At 38.7% G+C, this 24,535-nt stretch overlaps 1 non-coding gene across 1 annotated transcript; it reads left to right on the forward strand.

The window, feature by feature from the left end:
- Positions 1-15,852: 15,852 nt before the first annotated feature.
- On the forward strand, positions 15,853-15,934 carry TRNAS-GCU. The gene has a single exon. It is a non-coding gene; the product is annotated as a tRNA-Ser (tRNA).
- Positions 15,935-24,535: the final 8,601 nt, after the last annotated feature.

The raw sequence follows: 24,535 nt of genomic DNA on the forward strand, positions 1-24,535 counted from the left end.
AGTGATTGATGGTCATTGACATATAAAAAGAGTTTGGTGTTAGATCATTTGTCTCTCTTTCTATCCCACACTGGAAACCTAACTGAGGTTTAGTGGGTGTGTAGCAGCTCCTCCAAACGCCCATGCCCCACATTTTCACCATATTACATTTATTTCACCCCCTGGTATCCTATTATATGTAGGTTTTATTTTCATTTCCCTTTGCTACATATTTCATCATCTTGTTCTGATGACTTCCTGTATTGATGCCACCTGACCTAGTCACCCAGGCTCCAATATGTATTGTTATTCTTTCTCTTATTGTATAAACATATATTAAGTGCTTATTATATGTCAGGCACTTCTAGGCAGTGGAACTAACAGTGGCATACAAAACAGACAGTCCCTCCATGAAAATGGAGCTTATATTCTAGTGAACATGAAGTAAGAAGGAGAGATAAATAACAAATAAAAGCATTTTAGGCACTAGTAAATGTCATGGTCAAAATACAATTGGGTTATAAGACAGAGAGGGAAAGATTTAAAGGTATTGAATAGGTAGAAGCTATATTAGTCTGTTCTGTGGTGCCATGAAGGAATACCTGAGACTGGGTAATTTATAAAGAAAAGAGGTTTAATTGGCTCATGGCTGTCTCTTATACACATCTAGATGTGTATAAGAGACATGAAGGAATACCTGAGACTGGGTAATTTATAAAGAAAAGAGGTTTAATTGGCTCATGGTCTGCAGGAAGCCAATTGGCTCACTGGCTCTACAGGAAGCAGATGGTGCTGGCATCTGCTCAGCTTCTGGTGAGGCCTCAGGGAGCTTTTATTCATGGTGGAAGGTGAAACAAGAGAAGCATGTCACATGGCAAGACAGGAAGCAAGAGAGCCATGGAGGAGGTGCCACGCTTTTAAAACAACCAGATCTCACATGAAGTCAGAGCAGGAACTCATCATAAGGAGGGCACCAGGCCATTCATGAAGGATCCACCCCCATGACCCAAATACCTCCCACCAGGCTCCACCTCCAACACTGGAATCAATTTTCAATATGAGATTTGGAGATGACAAACATCCAAACCATATCAGATGCTGAGAGGAAAGCAGTCCAGGGGTGGGTCAATCGCTCTAGAAGCATTAGGGACCCATTCTGCCTTTATCTCTGCTACACCATAGGTTGTAGCTCTTTTCCTCAGTATCACCTCATAGTCCAATGAAGTTCTAGAACCTCAGTCCACATATCTGTTCTAGGAAGGGGGAAAACAGGAGGGCCATTTATTGGAGGCCTCACATAACTTTTTAATATTTAATTATAATAAAAGACAGTAGTCCCCACTTATTTGCAGGTGGTACATTCCAAGATCCCCAGTGTATGCCTGAAGCTGTGGATAGTACCAAACCCTATATATACTGTGCATGAATTTCTTTTTCCTCTTGACAATTTCACAGATAGAAGACTCATTCTCACTGTAGATCTTAACAATGTCAGCGTATGATCTTTTTTCTTATTAAGTCAAGGACTTTCACCTCTTCACTTAAAGAAGGCACTTTATGGCTTCTATCTGTCATATCCAAATTGCCAGCATTACTACTCTTGCGCTTAAGGGCCATTAAGTAAAATAAGGATTAGTTGAACACATGCACTGTAGTACCATGACAGTCAATCTGATAAGCAGAACAGCTACTAAGTGGCTAATGGGCTGGTAGCATCTGCAGCTCAGATATGCTGTACAAAGGGATCATTTGCATCCTGGGTGGGACGAAGCAGGGCAGTGAGAGATTTCATCATACTACTGAGAAAACTGTGCAATTTAAAACGTATGAATGGTTTATTTCTGGAATTTTCCATTTAATGTTTTTGAATAGAAGTTGACCATGGATAACTCAAACCACAGAGAGCAAAACTGTGGATAAAGGGGCACTACTGTGCATGTAACACAAATGTATCATCCTGTTTTTCAAGTGTACAGTTTAATAATGTTAAGAATATTCACATTGTTCTGCAACCAATCTCCACAATTCTTTTTGTCTTGCAAAACTAAACTCTATTCCCATTAGAAAACAACTGCCTATTTTCCTCCTGCCCTCAGCTTTCTACTTTCTGTCTCTATGAATTTGACTATTCTAAGTACCTCATATAAGTGGAATGATATAGTATTTGCCTTTTTGTGACTGTTTTATTTCATTTAGTGTAATGCCATCAAGTTTCATCCCTGTAGCATATGTCAGAATTCCTTTTAAAGGCTGAACAATTATCCATTATATATGCATATACCACATTTTGTTTATTATTCATCTATCAATGGACACCCGGGTTGCTTTTACCTTTTGGCTATTGTGAATAACATCGCTATGAACATGAGTGTACAAATACCTCTTTAAGGCCATTCTTTCAATTCTTTTGGGTGTATACCCAGAAATGAAATTGCCGGATGATATGGTGGTTCTATATTAAAGTTTTTTAAGAACCACCATAGTGTTTTCTATAGTGGCTGCACCATTTTACATTCCCACCAACAATGCACAAGAATTCCAATTTCCCTGCATTCTCACCAACACTTGTTACTTTCATATATAGGTGTGTGTGTGTGTGTGTGTGTATGTATATATATATCATATCTGTTAGAATAGCATATATATCATATACATGAAAGTAACAAGTATTGTGTGTACAATTCTCTCTGTCTCTCTCTCTCTCTATATATATATATATACACACACACACATATGCTATTCCAACAGATGTGAGGTCACATAACATTTTTATTTATACATGTCATTGGTATACATCTGGTGGTGATGGTAGTGGTGGGGCTTTCCAATAAATGTTCTTGTTGCTTAGGAAAGACGTAATAAATATTGGAATTGGCACTTGGAAACTCTGCCTCACTAATGGCAGGCACTAGACAGTACCTAGTTTTTCAGTGTTATTTGTCTCTGCTTCTCCTACACTAACTTTTAATCCTAACAGAATTCACCTCTGTTACTTGCACACCTAACCCTATGTGGTATGTTCTGGGGCATGTAAAGATTAATCAGTCATTGAAGATCTTGCCTACAAAATTTTTATAGCTGTGTACAGAAAATGAGATGTGGGCAAAAATAACTATAATATCCAGAGAATGTTGTACATACTATAGTAGGTATAGATAAAGAGCTTTGAGAGTTCAGATACATGATAGATTTAGCTTCTAAAAGGAAGACAGAGGTATTTTTAATTTTTTAAACTTTTCACAGCTGTACATTAACTTGATTATTTTATGTTTTATAGGCTCTACTACAGTTTTGGAAGCATCATTGTCCTGGATAATAGCTGTTATTTTGACTGTTGAGTTAGAATAAACTTACTACTCTCTTATTATTTAGAGAGAAAGAAACTCTGGGAAGAATGTTATATTGTTGCCAATTTATCTGGGATTTTAAAATTTATTGCAATCCCTGAAAGACATTATATTAAAAATAAGAAAACTGGGCAAGACAGTGGTCATGGATGTCAGAATCTGCTAAGGAGTATGTAACAAACCGTCTGCTGGAAAGAAAAAAAGAAAGAAAACTGGAGTGCCTAATCATGGTATAACAGACGACTCCTCAGAAGCCTGCAACCTTTGGCCTAGGCTTGCCAAATTACTACCTGAATAGGAGGGATGGCTATTTCAATGCCTAATTTTGGCCCTGCTAGCATTTATGTGCCTGTAATGCTTATGCTATGGTGGTAGGATTGTAGCTACCCAGTTCACGCAAATAACAATTCAACTCATACGATGACATAACATCACACTGAAGAAGACAAATCAGAAGGTAGCATAACAAATGCATTTAGCCTCATTTATACTTTACTGATATGTAAGAGAAATGATTTAAAATTTTGTTAAATTATCAACAGTCTGATTTTTAAAACATTTTAAAATTATCTTCTTAGTTCCATCTGTCTCTAAATAGATGAAACCATGGGCCTATTTCCCGTGAAATGTTGCCCTAACAGGAAATGATGCTTAATTGACTCCTGCAATGCTAATCCTTACAAATATGTAAGCACAATGAGGAACTACCGCAGATCACTAAGAATAAGAATAATTGAATGGAAAAAGACTCAAATTTTATCTTTTTTTCCTTCTGCTTTCACACCATAGCAATCAACACAGAAGACTTCTGTGACCAAATGTGTGGGAATTTCTCCCCACCAACAAGCAAGCAATCTATCCTGTAGCAAACGTCAGCTGGGTGTCTTCTAATCCAATTCAATTCTGACACAATTTACCTAGAGTTAGAGTTGGATCCCATAGGTTAAAGGCCCAGTCCCATAAGATTGCAACCAGCTTTAGATGCCAAACACCAGTAGTAGATTGTTACCCATACTTCTGACCAACCAGTTATAAATTGGGGTTCCCTCTACTCACTGCTTGGTTTTAGTTTGCTAGGATGACTCATGTAACTCAGGAAAACACTATACTTATGCTTACCCATTTATTATAATGAATATTATGAAGGATACAGATGAATAGCCAGATGGAAGAGGTACATAGGGAAAGGTATGTGGGAAGAAACATGGAGCTTCCAAGCCCTCTTCAGGAGCACCACCCTTCAAGAACCTCCACATGCGCAGCAACAAGGAAGCTCCAGGAACCCTGTCCTTTTGAGATTTTATGGAGGCTTCATTATGTAAGCATGATTGGTTACATATATCACTGGCTACTGGTGATCAACTCAAACTTCAGTTCTTCTTCCCTCCCTTGAGGTAGGGGGTGGGGCTAAAAGTTCAAACTCTCAAATAGTATGGTTGGTTGCCCTGGCAACCAGCCCTCCTCTTGAGGTTACCTAGGAGCTCACCAAGATTTTTCTCTTTAGAACAAAAGATGTTCCTATAACTCAGGAAATTCCAAGAGATTTAGAAGATTAGTGTTAGACACACTCCTATCATTCAGGAAATTACAAAAGTCTTAGGAGCTGTGTGTCAGGAACCCAGGTCAAAGACCAAATATTAACTCAGGAACCAGGGGCACAGAACACAGATATATTTCTTGTTATATCACAGTATTCAAACTTCATAAAATCAAAGATTTTTTTAAAATCTTAAAAGAATCCAAAGGAGGAAAAAATATCTGTAGAAAAATCAAAGATAACAATTATATCCAATTCTCCTTAAAAACCATGTAAGCAAGAAGATAGCGAAATAAAAGTTTTAAACTGTTGAGAGAAAATACTATCAACCTAGAATTCTGAACCCTGCAGAATTATCCTTCAAAAGTGAAGGAGAAATAAAGATTTTCTGAGACAAAGAAAAACTGAGGGAATTTGTTACCAGTAGACTTGACTGGTAAGAAATGTTAAAAGAAGTTATTCAGAGAGAAGGAAAATAATATACGTCCAAAATTTGGATCTACTTATAGAAAGGATGAACATCAAAAAATGAATACATGAAAGTGAAATTAATTGATCTAATAGATAACAATTTGTTCAAATAATAATAGCAATAATGTATTCAATTATGTATGCTTATGTATAAGTGAAACCAATGACAGCAATGATAAAAGGACAGGAGGGTTCCAGGAATTAGGAATATTTTGTTATTAAAAGGTACATACACTACCCAAGAAACAATATAGTGTTATTTGCAGGTGTATTTGGATTAGCTGTAAATGCATATTGCAAGCTCCAGGGCAACCACTTAAAAAAAGTAAATACAGGCTGGGTACGGTGGCTGACGCCTGTAATCCCAGCACTTTGGTAGGCCGAGACAGGCGGATCACGAGGTCAAGAAATTGAGACCATCTTGGCCAACATGGTGAAACCCTGCCTTTACTAAAAATACAAAAATTAGCTGGATGTGGTGGCATGCTCCTGTAGTCCCAGCTACTCAGGAGGCTAAGGCAGGAGAATCGCTTGTACCTGGGAAGTGGAGGTTGCAGTGAGCCAAGATCACACCACTGCCCTCCAGCCTGGTGACTGGTGACAGAGCGAGACTCTGCCTCAAAAATTACGTATGTGATAAGTCAAAAGGAAAAGGGAAAATTTTTAATTTTTTAACAGAAAATTACAAAAAAAAAAAAAAAAAAAAAAAGTACATTCAGAAGGATAATTGATATACTAAGAAAGGAGAGAAAAGTAAATCATATAAAGTGCTCATTTAAAACCACAAAAAGTTAAAACAACAATGAAATGCCACTACACATCTATTAAAATGGCCAAAATCCAGAATACTGATAACACCAAATGCTGGCAAGGATGTGAAACAACAGGAACTCTCATTCATTCCTGAAAGAAGTACAAAATACAGCTTGGCAGTGTCTTACAAAATTAAATATACTCTTACCATATGATCCAGCAATCACATTCCTTAGTACTTACCCCAAACTTATGTCCACACAAAAACATGCACATGAATGTTAATAGTGGCTTTATTTGCAATTGCCAAAATTTGTAAGCAACTGAGCTTACAAAACTGTCCTTCACTAGATGAGTGGATAAGTAAACTGTAATACATCCAGACAATGGAATATTATTCAGTTCTGAAAAAAAAGAAAAAAGAGAAACTATCAAGCTATGAAAAACATGGAGTTTTTCATATGGAGAAGACACATCCACATTGCTGAATGAAAGAAGCAAATCTGAAAAGGCTACATACTTATGATTCCAATTAGATGACATTCTGAAAAAGGCATAACTGTGGAGATAGTAAAACCATCAGTGGTTTCCAGAGTTTAGAGGGGAGGAAGGGATAAACAGGCAGAACACAGAGAATTTTTAGGGCAGTGAAATTATTCTTTATGATACAGTAATGGTGGATACATGTCATTATACACTTGTCTAAATGTACAACACCAAGAGTGAATGGTAATGTAAACTGTGCACCTTGAGTGATAATTATGTGTCAATAAAGGTTCATTGATTATAACAAGTGTAACACTCTGGTGGGAGATATTGATAATGGGGGAGGTTGTGCTAGTATGGGAACAGGGGATATGGGGGAAATCTCTGTATCGTCAGCTTAATTTTGCTGTGAACCTAAAAGTGCTCTATAAAAAGAAAGTTTATTAATTTTTTAAAATGTGACTATCATCACTCTACAATAGGGCATGCGTGAGAGAAATAAATCCAAGATCACCGATGTAGGAAGCATGCTATCTACTTTCTCTTTCAACACACACACACACACACACGCGCGCGCGCGCGCGCACACACACACACACACACACATACAAACACACACCCCTAGTCTTTCCAGATGATCCTTAACTGGAAGGAGAAATATCAGAAAATTTCCTTGCTGACATTATGCTATACTGATGCAGTCTCAAGTTGATGTGGAAAGGAGAGAAGAATAGAAAACAAAGGCAAGAAAATATTGGACGCCCAGTTGTTTAATGCTCAATTCTTTGAGCTTCAATTGTTTAAAGCTCAATTTTTATTTTGGCCATCTCCAACAGAACAGTCTTGGGCATGGGTAAAATTGAACAGAGATTATTTTTAAAGAAAATTAATTTTTAGAAAAAGAAAAGAGGTGAGGAAGACTCCCAATTAGCAGAGGCTGTTCTTTCAGAGAGAATCCATTATGAAATAATTACCTTGTTAGGCAATTAGTAAAGAGTGCTGCAAAACAAAAATGTGGAAAGTGTCAAGGATCTGCCAGTCCTTTGCTGAACAAGCTATGCTATCACTATTTTAAAAATCAAATTATACTAGTGGAACAATTTGAAGACTGGGTAACATTAATTGAATGAATTCTTAGTCTCTAATACAAGTTGGATGATGACGTAACTTTTCTTTGATGGACCAGCTACCTTCTTATTTAATCATCTGCTCATTTCAAGCCAGTTAGGAGAAATTAACACTTAAGAATATCTACAACCAAGCAAAAGTCTGGCCCAAACTCTAGAGATCAGGAAAAAGTAAGGTAGTGTCTACTTGGGAGAGCAACTACCATCCACAATCCGAAAGACCTGAATGCAAATCCCAAATAAAGACAGCGTTTTGAATGAAATTGGGGTAAATAAAAAATAGTGGAAAATGAAAGATTCATCGCTGGAAGATCAACTGAGAGGGTAAGAAGAATGTTTGGCTTATTTCTTGCCACAATTTATTGAGAAGCAGACATTTTCTCTGAGAATTGTCTCCAAACAATAAATAAGACAAATAGTCAAGGGCCAAAGTTTAATGTAATTTCTTCTAAGGGATTCTTATCTTATCTCCGTGGAAATGCTGGTTCCCAGCCTTCAGCACTGGATTATCAACCGATATACAATCGTATAAACCATATCAAAGATCCTCACCAAGGGCAAACAGACACTCCCAGAAAACGGAGAAAGAAAAAATATTTTAGGGTTTTATTATTCAACTCTGGGTATATGACAGTTTTGTATTCTCCTAAAAGGGATATTAAAGAAGAATTTTAGGAATGTTTGTAATTTTTTTTTAAGGTAACCACAATCTTAAAAAAAAAAAAAAAAAACTAGGGCAAAATCACAAGTGAGCACTGATTCATTAGAGTCTGGGAAAGCAATTCCTTCAACTACAGAACGGGCTTCATCTGGCTGACTGGATAAGGGCTCTTAAACCCAGCACTCAGGCAGTGCTCCAGTACTGGATCAATTTCCACAAAGCCCTTCTTGCATCCACATTCTTCGCGTTTCTGGTGAGACAGCAAGTCAGCTACGCTCCCCAACAGATTTTAACAGAGTGGGAGGACAATTTGAGAGAAACATCTGTGGTTTTGGAATGTCCAAAAGCTACTTGGCACCAATCACAAGTGAGTGGAAAATTATGGCCCTGCTGGGCTCCAGATCTTAAGACGGAAAAATGTTGGAAACTCCTCCTGGTCACCATCCACCCTAACATTCCGCTCCCGCACTCGCGGCTTTGAATAGTTAAAAAATTTCAATTTCCTCTAACAGTTGGTTTACCCACAGAATGAATCGAAGGGTACTCAACAAACGGGAGGACTCGGGCAGCTTTCCTGGGTTATCACACTATAGACTGATAATTGCAGAAACGCAAAGTGCGCGTCCCAGCAGGGCGAGAATGGCGTTAACGATGTCACCACCGCCCAAGTTCCCTATAATTTACCACTTACCCTTCTCGGCTTTATTCTCCGTGTGTGCAGGGACATGTAATCCTCTAGGAGACGGTGGTCAGGACTTGGTCCCCGACTCCCTCGCGGCTGCGAACGGGCAGCTGATTTGGGTGGATGCGGAGGTTGCGGCCAGGGGAAGGGCCGCGGGGCAGCGCGTAGAACTGATTATAAACCCAACTCCCTCCTCCGAGCGAGCCGCGGCTCGGAGTAGCGTGGTTCGAAAGCCACCGGAGATACCGAGGGCGCTCCTTAGCTGCTCACTGAGCAAACTTCGCTTTACAGCTTTTGGGTTGATATTTGGGAAACTGGGTCCTAAAAGTGGCTTCCGGTCTTCAAAAAGCTTTGTTCCGCTTTTGATTTTTTGACACCGCGGGTTTCACACCCCACCCCCACCCCCACCCCCAGACTCAAACCACTCAAACTCGATTGCGTCTCCATTGCGCTTTGGGGAAAAATAATTTAAGATTCTCGCGTCTAAAATACGGCGTGATGGTTAAGAGCATGGCCGTGGAAACAGACCCGGGGAAAGCCTCAGCTCGGCCACTCTTTGCCCCGTGACCCTGGGCAGGCACTCACCTTCTAAGAGTGGTTCTGGGATTCTATGAATTAATGCACGGAAAGCGCTTGCGAGAGCGCTAGCCTGAGTCGGCGCTGTTTAGGTGTTTGCCGTTATTATTGTTGTTGTTAACGTGTGAGGGATCTTGGAAGACAGAAGCCGGGAATAAAGTAAACCTATAGAGAGATCCCTCCCCAAACCCCGGCCCCTACCCCTGCAAGACCTCGTGGAGCATGTTAGGTTTCGTGGCGTCGCCACCAAGTTGTGCACCTCCACCTCCTGCACTTCGACACACACAAAGCCCCAGCTTAGAGCGTGCGGTCGTAACTACCGAGAGCCTTCAGACCAGTGAGCACTTTCTGCACAGGTTTGAATCCCATGAACGGTGATGTTTCTTCAATTTTGTAGTCTCATTTACTTTTTTTTTTTTTTAGATTGTCGAGGAATTTCCGACAAATAGGGTATTAAGCCTCACTCAGCCTTTGCTTTTCTTGTCAGCATAGTGTATTTGCTTATCTACTGACACTCTCCCTGACCATTTTATTAATTCTTTCTGTGCAGAGACGACAACATTTGGGATACTCAAACGGAAAAAAAGGTGTTAAACATATTATAACTTTCAACTATGGAAATGTAAAATACAAAAAAAAATGGAAAAAGCTCATATGATGTAGCCTCATATATCCACCACTCAACCTCAGAATTAACAATATTTTGTCAATATTTTTTATATATTTCAAACTTTTTCCTTCTGCATTTTAAAGCAAGCATATAATTTTATTCATAAAAACTTCACTGTGTAAAAGTGAGAGCTTTTTATTTTATTTTGAGAAATAGCATTTTAAAACATTATATATTAAAATACTATATCTTACTGCTTATTTACTGGGAATGTCTAATTTTTAAAATGGCTTTCTCTGATTTGTTTTTTCCTATTTTGATCAGTGTGTTAATTTTCTTAGAATCGACTTAAAGGATTAGGTGAATTACTTCATAGCACAAAGTTGCCAGGGCAGAATTTTGCTTACATGGGCAGCAAGATAATTTTCCTTCTATTGGCCAATGTTAAATACTGATCTTATCCCTATTTAATTTGAACATAATCAACAATATTGTTCAATAACAGAGTCACCTAAATATAATGTCTTTGACAGAGTGTGGTATTTCCCTCATCTCTCTGCTCTAATTGAATGCCTTGCACTTGTCTCTTAAAAATTTCCTTTCCCTGGATTTCACATAGTGCTCTTTATAATTAACCCAGAATATTACTTTGGTGAAAACATACTCTTTTCAGAGGTTTGCACCTAGGATCTTTAGTATTCAAGGCTCACCTGTCACCTTTGCTAAGAAGACGTCTACTAATAAGTTATTTTTATTTCAGTTGATGTGGATACGAAAAAATTAGCTGTCAAAACTTGTGCAAGATTGGAGATATTTTGTTTTTAAGATCTTATTCTTTTGACTAAACTAAATATGTACAACTTACCCTTGTAGTATTTAGAAAAATGGACAAAATAAAGAATATATTTATTTAAAATGGGAAATAAGCCAAGGAATCAGCAAATGATTTCCTGTAAGTTAGATTTACTCCAAGAAATAGAAATTCCAGAATATTAATCATTTGTAGTTAAAATCTTGAATGAGAGTTCCCCATGATGGATATAAATCTCATATTTCCTATAGTCTTTTGAAATAACAAATTCTTCTCCTGACTCAAAGTCGAAGGAAAAAACATTCTACTGCAGACGGCCTGCATAGGTTAGTTTATGACGAGTCTTAACATGTAAAAGCAAAATTGTCATTTCCACAATACCTACCACTTCCTCAGTCTTTCCAGTTTTAATAAACACTACTTCCACTTGCCCCACCACTCAAGCAAGAAGCAGGAAACTCATCATTTGTCCTTCCCTGTCACCAACTGTTTAGGTTTACCTGAGACTGGGGGGTCTTCCAGAGACATGGAACTTTCTGTGCTGAAACAGAAAAGTTCTTGGCAAACTAGGATGAATTGTTCACCCTACTCATTACTCACAGTGTGTGTCCACCATTTTATCTCCAATATATGTCTTGGACCCCTCTACCTCTCTCCATTCCTATTGCCACTCTCCTAGTCTGAGCCACCACCACCTCTCATGACAACTGCTGTGCTGGCTTCCCAACTGATCTACTCACAACTATTTCTGGGCACCTAGTCTCTCCAGAACAGCTAGAATGATCTTTCAAAAAAATTAAACAGGGCTGGGAGCGGTGGCTCATGCCTGTAATCCGAGCACTTTGGGGGGCCAAGGTGAATGCATCATCTGAGGTCAGGAGTTCAAGACCACCCTGGCCAACACAGTGAAACCCTGCCTCTACTAAAAAAAAAAAAAAAAAGCCAGGAATAGGGAGGTGTGCCTGTAGTCTCAGCTACTCAGGAAGCTAAAGCAGGAAGGAGAATTGCTTGAACCCAGGAGAAGGAAGTTGCAGTAAGCCAAGATCACACCATTGCACTCCAGCCTGGGGTCACAGAGTAAGACTCCATCTCAAAAAAAATTAAACAGGTCACATTCTTCCCTACTTATAAAAGTTCAGTAGGTTCCCATTGCAATTTGGGTATTACAGTATTTATATCCTAAAGATGGTGTTTATTGCCTGTGAGATTTGGTCAATCTCTCCAGTCCCATTTCCTGACTGTCTCCCTTGTTCAGTTCTGTTCAGGTCACACTGACCTTCGCTCAATTTCTAACTTTCCCAGTTCGTCCTGCTTTGGTACCTTCACACATGCTCTTCATTCTGCCTAGAACACTCTGTTTCACTTCTCCCACCCTATCTTGTACTCTTCACTCAGGTTTTATCCTAATATCACTCATTCACCCAAAGGATATCTATTTGGAGAGAACTTTTCTAATCTCCCAGTTACATTAATTCTCGCCTGTAGTTTTTCTCATGACATTTTGTACATTTTCCACATCTCTCAATAAAATTTGTGATCATGTATTTATTTGTGTTCTTTTTGTTTCATGTCTGTCTTCCCCACTATATTGTATAAACTTTGCATAGCACAGCACCTGGAATAGAAGAGGCATTTATTAAATAACTGTTGAGAAAACACATATAGATGGTGTGATTTCATCACACACAAATACACATTTGTTGTCCAGTAGATATGCAGCAATCTCTCATTTTTCTGAAACTATAGAATGTTAAAAAATGATCTTAAGATAGTCCAAGATGGAACAGTAAATCCCCCAGACCACTTAGTGATTTAGCTACATTTGTTCGTGCAGGAAAGAGGAGAAAATCAGAACAGGCACAGAGGACAGTGAGATCATCTGAACGCTCTCAGAGTTGAAGGGTTAGGTGTCAGGTTACAAGGGGTGGAACTGAAACATGGGAAGCTAATGCACGGTGCTGAATGAGAATTCTGCTGAGACTTTGCTTCAAAGGGGTTTGTAATCAAATATCTTTTTCTGGAAATCATTTGCTTTCCCTGTGGAAATGGGAAATATACCCCAGATCTGCAATGAAAAAAGGAGGGAAAATATAGTCCTGATCCCCTGTAACTTAGTGAGAATTTAGAAATGAAGTTAGAAAGCTTTGGTAGGAAGAAAGCCCAGGCAGGACCTGGTGAAAAAAATAGCAATTAGAATCACTATGCTAGAGAACATGATTAAAAGAAGGGTTTCCACTGTCCTGAAGCAGTCTGTGGAATCAGACCTTTTATAGGTAGTGTCTGCCAGCTTGAACTGCAAGATGTTAGGGCAAAACTCCATCTTGTCCTACTTAAAATGGTTTCATTGGTAAATCTGATGGTCATTTCTTAATATTATACTTTATTTCTCAGCTGCATTTGACTCTGTTCACTCTTATGCCTTAAATAATTTGTTTAAATTTATCTTTAAAAAAATTGATTACTAAGTAACGTATTCACCATGAAAAAAGTAAAATCTTGAAAAAATGTTTAATATAGAAAGTTAAAAAGCTTTATAGTCCCACTCTTAGAGATACCAGCTATTAACAAGTAGTATATATCCTTCTGGATTTTATGTTTATATCAAGCAGAACCTTCCAGAAGTCCAAAAGGTTCATGACATCTTCATTTTCAGTGTATAAAAAAAATAAATCCCAAATAATATTTGAAAATATTGGGAATATTGAAAGCCTTTAATTTCACTCTTAAAAAATACACAGTAGTTGTATGTATAATACATACACAGATATACATACACAATACTCCTTTAAAGATAACATGAAAAGTCTATGTTCAGAACCTTCATAAAATTGAGGCTGAAGCTAAATGCCCCTCACCAATATTAAATATCTAAACTCTCTATCATCGAAAACAAACAACTGTACTATACATACTGTTCTGCAACTTGCCTTTTTTTAAAACTTAGAAGTGGGGAAATAGGCTGGGCACAGTGGCTCATGCCTGTAATCCCAGCACTTTAGGAGGCCGAGTGGGGCGGATCACTTGAGGCCAGGAGTTGGAGACCAGCTGGCCAACATGGCAAAACCTCATCTGTACTAAAAATACAAAAATTAGCCAGGCGTGGTGGCATGTGCCTGTAATCCCAGCTATTCGGGAGGATGAGACAGGAGAATGGCTTGAACTCGGGAGTTGGAGATTGCAGTGAGCCGAGTTCACCCCACTGCATGCAGCCTGGGCGACAGAGCGAGACTCTATCTCAAAAAAAAAGAAAAAAGAAAAGAAAAAAAAAGGTGGGGAAATATTTACAAACTACTATGTATAGAACAGCATTATTTTTATTAATAATCACATACCACTTTAATGTTTTGCTTAATCATTATTTATTTAACTAAGTATTCCACTTTCGTGGACATTTGGTAGTTTTAATGTTTAACATGGGTGTGAGAAAAAAAAAGCCTCTCCCAACAAAGCTGAGAACAAAAGTAGGACATTTCACAGGGAGGAAAAAAACCACCAACATTCTTCTGGTAGAAAAGAAAACTTTCCCCACCAAAATTCTGCACCAAATATCAAAAAGCACACAAACTCTAACGAGTTTAAGAGTCTTCTTTCCTTCCCTCCCTCCTTCCTTCCTTCCTTCCTTCCTTCTTCTTTTTTTTTTTTTTTTTTTTTTTTTTTTTTTGACAAGGTCTCATTCTGTGGCCCAGGCTGGAGTGCAATGGCGGCAATCAGGGCTCACTGCAGCCTTTAAGCCCCCAGTGCTCCAGCGATCCTCCATCTCAACCTCCTGAGTAGCTGAGACCACAGGTGCGGGCCACCACTTCCGGCTGATTTTTGCAATTTTTGTAGAGATAGGGTTTCTGCGTGTTGCCCCGGCTGGTCTTGAAATTCTGAGCTCAAGCGATCCACCCGTCTTGGCCTCCCAAAGTGCTGGAATTACAAGCGTGAGCCACCGCACCCAGCCTCAGGCTTCTTTTCTTGATGATCATTTTATAATTGAGGTTATCAGAGCTGGAAGGAACGTTAGGGGTTACTGTTCTGCTTCCCAAGTTGGGTTGGATTTAGTGAGGTGGCTTAGTTAAGAGCCACAATTAGGACCATGCATCCTGACTCCCGCGCCAGGGAGTTACCCACCCCACAGGCCCTTCCCAGTGTCGGCAGCAACTGGACTGAGCCAATCTTGTGCTAGACACAAAAAGATTTTCTTTCTTTCAGTGTCCTGACCAAAGCCAAGAGGAGCGCCAATGGGGCGGCTGCGCGCCTCTAATTTTTGTAAAAAAGCGTGTTCTCACCTGTTGCTGATTTATCATAGACTGATCAATAACAACACCTAGAGAAAATAACAAAAGAGAAAGGAGGGCATCTCCTGGCCCTCGGGCATATTACAGAAGCAAATGAAAAGGCATTACAGTCAGGTTTCTGGTACGTCACATAAAACAGGAATCTAAGGACAAAGTTTAGATTGGGAAGCAAATCAATCTCTCAAATGCAGAATAAAGCGGCAGAAGGATCCGGCGAAGGTCCCAGCGTGTGTCTCGAGGGGCATGCAGGTCAGCCAACTGGAGCCGGGTCAACAGCAAAGCAGCTGATTTGTGTCTACCAATGAATGCCGGCACTGGTTCAACCTATTATTAGATATTTGCCAAGTAAGTTCACTACTCTAAGTGACATCCGTCATTTTTATGGTGGTTGTGAAATGTGCCTTAATTAAGACACCTGACTCAGAGTATAGTTATGGGGATTAAACCAGGAAAAAAAAGATTAGATCGTGTTGCTACAAGACTCACTGGGAACACTACACAGAGGAAGAAACAAGTTGTCAATTCTTCGTGAGACGAGGTGGCCGAGTGGTTAAGGCGATGGACTGCTAATCCATTGTGCTCTGCACGCGTGGGTTCGAATCCCATCCTCGTCGGCTGCTTTACAACCCTTTTGTTCCAGGAATCATAAATGATGTGGTAAGCACTTTATTTGGCGAATTCATTCCCCATTCACCAGTCATTTCAATAATTCCCTCTGATCTTTCCTGTTCTCTGCTTCTTTAGTAACACTTGTCTTCGCTGTGAATGTAATTTGTTAGTTGATGTATTTGATTCATGTTTCACTCTCACCCAAATTTTCATTCCTTCACAAGTTTTACTTAGCATGATTCCCCATTGAGGCAACAATTGAAGATTTAATTGAGGGCTATAGAAAACCATTGCCTAAAAAAGTTAAAAGTACTTATGAAATCATAAAGAGTTATATACACAATATTATGTATATTGAACCATATGGGTTACTTAAGGCATTTTCAGCCTAATTGTATACTTCCACTGCAATTTTCATTTATTGTCTTAATGCTAACTTTTAAAGCAGTCACTATTGTCTAAGGATCCCTGTCTTTGAAAAAGGAAGGAGAGTGAGAGTGTCTCGTAGAGATATAACAAAGCTTACAAATACATTCCATAGAACATTTCTAGTTAGTACTAAAGTATTTCCTCCTGAGAAAGAAAAGAAAAATGTTAGTATTACGTAGTTTCTATTTGTAACTTCCATCTTGGCTGATCTTTTGAGAGAAAAAAAGGAACACACATAATTTTATTCAATTTATTCAATTATTTTCATTTTTAAAATAAGTACTGCATTCACATGATTCAAAAAGTATGAAAAGTTGTATAGCAAAGTTTTGTCACTCATTACCGTTGCCACCAGTAGGACACTCTTATTAGCTTTCATGTATCTTTCCTGAAACATATTAAGACTATTATTTATAAGACTTGCATATATAAGACTACTAATCTCTCCAAGATATACTATTAAGTGAAAAAAGCATGATGTAAGACAATATATATAGGTGCTACTTGTAAAAAGCAGTAAACATACCTGTATGTGAATATATATATACACATATAATTTTGAATATAGCATTTTATGTGTGTGTCTATATTTACAATACAAATGTCTAGTAGATATACTGTGTCCTAGGCAATATTCATTTGTAAGATATTGTCAAATTTCTTCCGTATAAGTTGTGTTGATTTACCCTCCCAATAAAGTGAAAAGGACGTCAGACCACACGTGCTTATGCAGCCCTTACAAGAGAGATTGTTGTTTCAACTAGCATTGTCCCAGATCATCTAAATGGAAGCTTAAGTACTCACAGTGAGGAGGAAGTGATTGAGAATCCTGGATTCTCATAAACTCAGTGACCTTGGTTTATTTCAGATTTTCTGGGTAACTACTGGCAGTTTATACATTGGGCTTCGTAAATATTCAATACTTAATGGATTTTTAGGCATTAATGGTGTTGAGCTTTGTGTGATTTGAGAGTACGACTCATTTGAATTTTTTTTTAAATGGGAATGATTTTTTTTTTTTTTTTTTTTTTTTTTTTGAGACGGAGTCTTCCTCGTTGCCCAGGCTGGAGTGCAGTGGCACGATCCCCGCTCACTGTAAGCTCCGCCTCCCGGGTTCACACCATTCTCCTGCCTCAGTCTCCCGAGTAGCTGGGACTACAGGCGCCCGCCACCACGCCCGGCTAATTTTTTGTATTTTTAGTAGAGACGGGGTTTCACCGTGTTAGCCAGGGTGGTCTCGATTTCCTGACCTAGTGATCCGCCCGCTTCGGTCTCCCAAAGTGCTGGGATTACAGGTGTGAGCCACCGCGCCCCACCGGGAATGAGAATTTTAAAGTGTCTTAAGTCAGAGGTCTGAAATTGGATCACTGGCTTCAAAGCATTATTAGCTTTTGGCCTGATGCGATGGCTATAATGCCAGAATTAATCTGTCTATAATTAATTACAGAATTAATCTGTCTATAATGCCAGAATTAATCCCTCTAACTCCTGCACTGTAGGTGTCCACAGAGCGGTAATGTGGTGTTAAAGACACTAGCTGAAGACCACCAGGAACAAACCAAAATCAGATTTAATACATAGATGAAGTGACAGGGTATTCCAGAGTAACGGAGAAATGCAGTTCAACAAGAGGCTAGAGAGAGTTGTCTTTTGTAAGGTTTGGGTTCCCATTCGAGGATTCTGAGGAGTCTAAGAGAAGCGGGATCAATTCTGGGTTCCTTGGTGTTTCTGAGGCAGGGTTAAGAGTAGCGGGGATTAGCTAGGGATTGGGCGTGGTCACAAGGAGAGAGTGATCTTCAGTATCCCCAGTAGTACATGGATGGGTGTGGCAAAGCGGGTCTGCGCACTCGTAAAAAGGCAGCAATTGCTCAAAGAGGAGGCCATTGCTACATTTTACAGCTGCTGCATGATCTTGGAAAACAGTGTTTCCTGTTAACTTTGCATCTGGCTTTACCTGTCCTCCCAGTCCCTAGTAACAGCTTTTGGTTTTTGTTTGTTTGTTTGTTTGTTTTCAATTGGAGAAGACTTCCTTTCTTTTCACGGTGCAGGTTTTCACTCTTCCCAACACTTAGGCAACTGTTCTCTGGCTCAGTGGGGTAGGAAGTTACCCTGAATGCAATTTCTCCTCCTCCGGCCTGAGGTCGGGTTCGCGGTAGGATTGCCAGATAAGATACAGAATACCCAATTAAATTCGAATTTCAGATAAAGGACGAACAAAAGTTTGCATACAAATCAAGCAACACGTGACCTGGTGAGGCCGGGCGTCCGTGAGCGGGCTAAGGGGCAAAGCGAGAGCCGAGGATCTTCGGAAGATGAGGCCAGCGGGTGTCTCATCCTGAGAAACCTTCCCATTCGGCTTTTCCACCTGGCTGCCGAGCAGTTGATAAACCTAAGACAGTGTCCTTTCCTGAGGTCTCCAGGGCTCAGCCCAACTTGATTCACAGAGAAGAGGCATTAAATTACAACGTGAGAATTCTTTCGTTTTGAAACATAACATTCTCACTCCTTGGAATTAAATATATCAACTTGGAAAGGAGTTTTACTCAGTAAAGGAGAGAAATGAGCAGTTACTGGAGAGGTAAACGCAAAACTAGACCCCCAGGTCTGGTTGAGTCTTGAACTCACATCCCCAGATTCAGTAATAAATCCTTACCCAGCCCAAGAGCAGTTGCCTCCACAATATCTAGCATAGAGAAATGAATTGGCTGCTTCATAAAGAGTTTCTGGCAAATATAGAAGTTGCTATGTTGTCTGCTACCAAGCTGTGCAGTGGCATCAGCTCATGAGACTTTAAGAAGAGCTGGGTTTGGGCTGAGGGAAGATAAACTGGAGCACAGGGTACTACTTCTGTTTCTGGTGAGGAAGGGGCAAGGGTCCAGATGAACTGGGAGTCAGCTGTAAGGCTGATGTCACACTTTTCTGGTGGGGATGGCAAATTTGCCTATCATTTATCACAATTTAAAAGTAGATATTAGAGTTCAAAAATAGACTCATGATATCAACTGATTTTCATAAAAGTTGCCAAGGTGATTCAGTTAATCCTTTAGAGGGGAAAGGAAAGTCTTTTCAATAAGTGGTGTACCAACTGGACAAGAGCCACGTGCAAAAACAAAACAAAACAAAAACATGAATCTCCATCCTTACCTAACACTGTATACAAAAATTAACTCAAAACGGCCCACAGACCAAAATAAAACCTAAAACTAAACCTATGACTTTAAGATTTCTTAAAGAAAACTTCAGAGAAAATTCTTATGACTTTGTTAGACAAGGATTTTAAAATAGAAAAAAACCATAAATCATAAAAAATTGATAATTTGACAGTCAAAATTAAAAACTTCTGTTCTTTGAAAGGTACTGTTAGTAAAAATGGACAACTCTTTGACTCAGAGAAAACATGTGTAGATTTTGCACAACAATAGGAAAACAATTCCACCCTCCCCAGTAAAAATGGGGAAAAGATTTGAATTACACTTTAACAAAAATGATATACAGATAGCAAACAAGCACATGAGAAAACTTCAATATCATTGTCATTACGAAAATTCAAATTAAAACCACTACATGCCTATTACAATGACAAAACTTTAAAAAAAAATTAAAAACCTGATAATACTAAGTGCTGATGAGGGTATGGAAAAATTGAAACTCTCATACTTTGCCAGTGAGAATGCAAAAATGGTATGGCCACTTGGAAAAACAGTTTTTCAGGTTTTTTAAATGAAGTTAAGTATATTCTTACTCCATGACCCAATAATCCTCCTCATAGATATTTACTCAGAAAAACTGAAAACATGTCCACCTGTACACAAATGTTTATAGCAGTTTTATTTATAATTGCCAAAACTGGAAACAATCCAAATGTCTAACACCTAGTGAATAGATTAAGCAACTTGTGGTACATCTATGTAATGGAATATTACTCAGCAGCATAAAGAACAAACCAGATAAACACAACACAAATGAGTCTCAAAAGCAGTGTGCCAAGTGACAGAAAGTAGAAACCAGACTTAAATGCTTGTACTGTATGATTCTATTCTAGATAAGACAAAAGATAAAGTAAAAAATCACATTAGTAATTGTCTGGCTGGGAGTAGAGGGAAAGATTGACTAAAGAGAAGTGAGGAAGAATATTGGGGGGGGTGCTGGAAATGTATATCTTGTTATTGTAGAGGTCTTTGCATGACTACATGTGTCTGCCAAAATTCATCCAACTACATATAAAAAGGTAAATTGTACTGAATGGAAATTAAACTTCAATAAACTGATTTTTAAAAAGGTAGATATCATCACTTCACTATTCCACTTCTAAAACTCTATTCTACAGAAATATTTGCATAAATTCCACAAGGTATGAACAAGAGCATAAAAGAATGTTCAAGGTAGCAGCCTTTGAAAGAGGGTTGGTATGAGGTTGGTTAAACAAATTGTGGTGCATCAACTTAATTGTACTACTATACAACTATCAAAAAGAATAAAATAGACAGGTAGTAACTGACATAAAAAGCGTGCTGCAAAACAATATTGTGTAGCAGTTTCTGTTTTTGTAAATATAAGTCTAGAAGTACGCATACAATTATATATTCATTTTTAAGTAGCTTTGAGGAATACACGCCAAAGCCAAACTCTTGCAGATTATTATTTTTTTTATTTTTAGGAATTGAATGGGGGGTGCAAGGGCTTTTTGGTTATTACTAAATTTGCTTTTGCAACGTCTGAAGGGGTTGGCAGGCAGAGGAGCATATAACTTTATATCATTTTAAAAATTGGGGTGGGGCACGGTGGCTCACCCACGTGATCCCAGCACTTTGAGAGGCCTAGGCGCAAAGATCGCTTGAACGCAGGAGTTGGAGGCTGCCCTGAACTAGGATTGCACCACTGCACTCCAGCCTAGGAGACTGTGCGAGATCCAGCATTAAGTAAATAAATAAATAATCTGTAAAATACAATTAATAGTCACTTACATAGGACTCCAGAGTCAATGTTACATTCGGCGCTGACCACCTACTGCGTTGACCTTAGTGGTGACGGTAGTGTGAAGACTGAAAAAAGTAAAAGGTAGAATTTCTACCTGCAAAGGATTTGTCGTGCTTTGCCTGGCAGAGATGGGGGGTGGAAGTGCTAAAAAGTACGGGGCGGGGGCGGGGGTGAGGTGTTAGTAGTGTCTGGGCAAAGGAATTGGGAGATCTGATCTTCGTCCAGCGGGACCATTTGGGTAGCCCTTTAAGGATCTCAGGAAAGATTCTTGAAATTCATGGGTTCGGAGATTCTCTGGAGACCATCCAGGAACCTCAAGGTAGGACACTAAGGTGGGATTGGGGGATGGAATCTCAGAGCAAAGAGCAGTGGGTGCGCCGACGTGTAATCTTTACTGGATGCGTTCCCAGGTCCTTCTAGGTTTAAAATGTCTGAATCAGAAAGACCAAAATTTAAGAATCGGAGTCCAAAGCAGGAAAACAACAGAGTGAGGAAGATTTACTTAATAAATATTCCTCAAGCACCTCTTACTCGTTGGAGTGCGCAGTGAGAGCAGGAGCTGCAATCCGGGCTGGCCAAGCTATGGGTACTGTGCTTCCCCCACTCTTGGCAGAATCTTGCGGCCCGGACCTTTTTCTTTCGAGGAATTTCCTTTTTGATCCAGATCTAATTTCTTGATTTTTGTTTGTTCGTTTTGTAGAGACGGAGTCTTGCCAAGTTGGCCAGGCTAGTCTCCAACTCTTGGGCTCAAGTGATCCTCCCACTCGGCCTCCCTAATCGCTGGGATTATTACAGCCAGCCACCGGCGCCCAGCCTGTTGGTTTTTCCTCCTTTTGCACCTCTAGTTCCCGCGAACTTTAAATACCCTGGCTGACAAAGCGTGCGCTGCCAAAACCGTGTGTTAGGTGGAAGTTGAGTTCCCCTCCGCTTCAGTTTCTATTCTGAGCTCTGCCATTCTCTCAGTGGTTAGTTCCTGTAACTGCTCTCACTCCAGCCAGTCAGTGGTAGTAGGAATGCTTGTAACCGCAAATGCAGATGAAATTAAAAGATATTATTTTGTTTAATGCTCTGCAATATGATTGAAAAACCTGGTTGCAATGTATTTCTACAAAACATACCAGACAACCTTTAGAAGAAATGGAAAATCAAACATACCAATTAGAATAGAACAAATAAAAGTTGTCAACAGACTTCCCCCAGAAAAAGCATTAGACCTAACAGTTTCACAGATAAATTTTAACAAACCATTAAGGAACAGATAATTTCAATGCATTTAAAATGATTTCAGAATGTAAAAAGCAAAGAGAATATTCGATTTTTTTCAGAAACAATTCTAAGAGTGATCTCAAAACTCATGATAATTACCAATAGGAAAACCCATTTTTCATTCTTTCTTATGCAGAATCCTAAATAAAATGATAGTGTGCACGCTAAAGGAATAAATAATTCACAATGACAAAATGGAGATGAGCATAAGTATTATTTAAAATAGAAAAATATTTAAACGTAATTCACCACATTAGCATACGTAAGGAGAAAAAGCATATAAGGATTTAGGTAAATGTGGAAATGGCATTTGGTTGCATTAAGATCCATTTTCTTGGTTGTAATTTTTGAAACTTTTAATAAAAGAGGATAGCTCCTTACTTCACATTAGAAAACATATCTAACTTACATCAACAGTCATCATCCTGCTTTTCAGAGAATACATTATATGCATTGCCTTTGAAATTAGCAACAAGTTAGAAAGATGTCCACTTTCATCACAAGAATTTTGTAGTGTTTTGGGTTAGTCAGAATTATTTAAATAAATAAATTCAAAAGAAGGAGATAAAAGTATCATAACATTAGACATATGAAGGCACACAGGATTTGTTTATGAAATTAAATATATTTATACAAATAAATAAGAGAAATCATTTGCCTTCCTACCCACACACATAATGGAAGAAAAGACTCCATTTACAATAGCAACAAAAGAGATAAAACATTTACAATAGCAACAAAAGAGATAAAACATTGAGAAATAAATTTAGAAGGAAATTACAAGATGAATATAAAGAATACTTTGTCAATCTTCTCTACAAGTTAGTCTACATATTTAACATAATGCCAATACAAATTAAAATAGAGTTTTGTTTTCAAACTGTATATATTGCTTCTAAAGTTTATATGGAAAATAAACAACATTAGTAGCCAAGAAAATTCAGAAAAGAATAATGAGGTCTAAATACCTTTTGGGTATTTAGACATATTTTAAGGCATAGCGAATAAAACATTGTAGTACAAATAGGATAGAAAATCCAGAAGCAGGCACAAATATTTAAGCATTTGATAAAGTTGACATTTCAAGGCAGTGGAGAAAAGATGAATTATGCTATAAAGGGTACTGGAATATCTAGATAGACATCTGAAAAAAATAGAGCATAATCCACATCTCACATCTCACAACCAGGAGATTCAAAACTTAAACAGAAAAAAAAATTCCATAAAAGCACTAAAAAAAATAAATAAAAGAGGGAATTTTCTTTTATAGTTTTGGCATGAGGGAGGTCTTTCTAAGTATCACAGAAAACCTAGAAAACACAAAAGATTATTAAATTAAACCACTTAAAAATTTAAAATTTCTGTATAACAAAAACCACGAACAAAGTTAAATAGAAAAATTCTGTATCACAAAGGACTGATTTCCCTAATACATGATAATCATACAAGTCAACAAAAGAAATACTATCACAGGCCACCTGCAATGACTCACGCCTTAATCCTAGTACTTTGGCTGAGGTCAGCAGATCATTTGAGTTCAGAAGTTCAAGACCAGCCTGGCCAACATGGTGAAACCCTGTCTCTACCAAAAAATACAAAGCTTAGCAGGGTGTTGTGGGCACACCTGCAGTCCCAGCTACTTAGGAGGCTGAGGCACGAGAATCGCTTGAACCTGGGAGGTGGAGGTTGTAGTGAGCCAAGATCACGCCACTGCACTCCAGCTCTGGGCAATAGAGGGAGACTGTGTCTCAAAAACAAAAAGAAACACCATCACAAACAGAAAAAATGGAAAAGACATAAACAGAAAATTCACAGGAAGGAAATATGCATGAATACTAATTCATTCAACCTCATTCATATTTAAAGAAATGTTCCTTTCTCACTCCCTTGCAGCATCCTGATGGCTGCTCTTGGTTGGAGGCCATCTGGCACCT

The sequence above is a fragment of the Mandrillus leucophaeus genome, unplaced genomic scaffold, assembly GCF_000951045.1.
Source record: "Mandrillus leucophaeus isolate KB7577 unplaced genomic scaffold, Mleu.le_1.0 Scaffold392, whole genome shotgun sequence".
NCBI lineage: Eukaryota > Metazoa > Chordata > Mammalia > Primates > Cercopithecidae > Mandrillus > Mandrillus leucophaeus.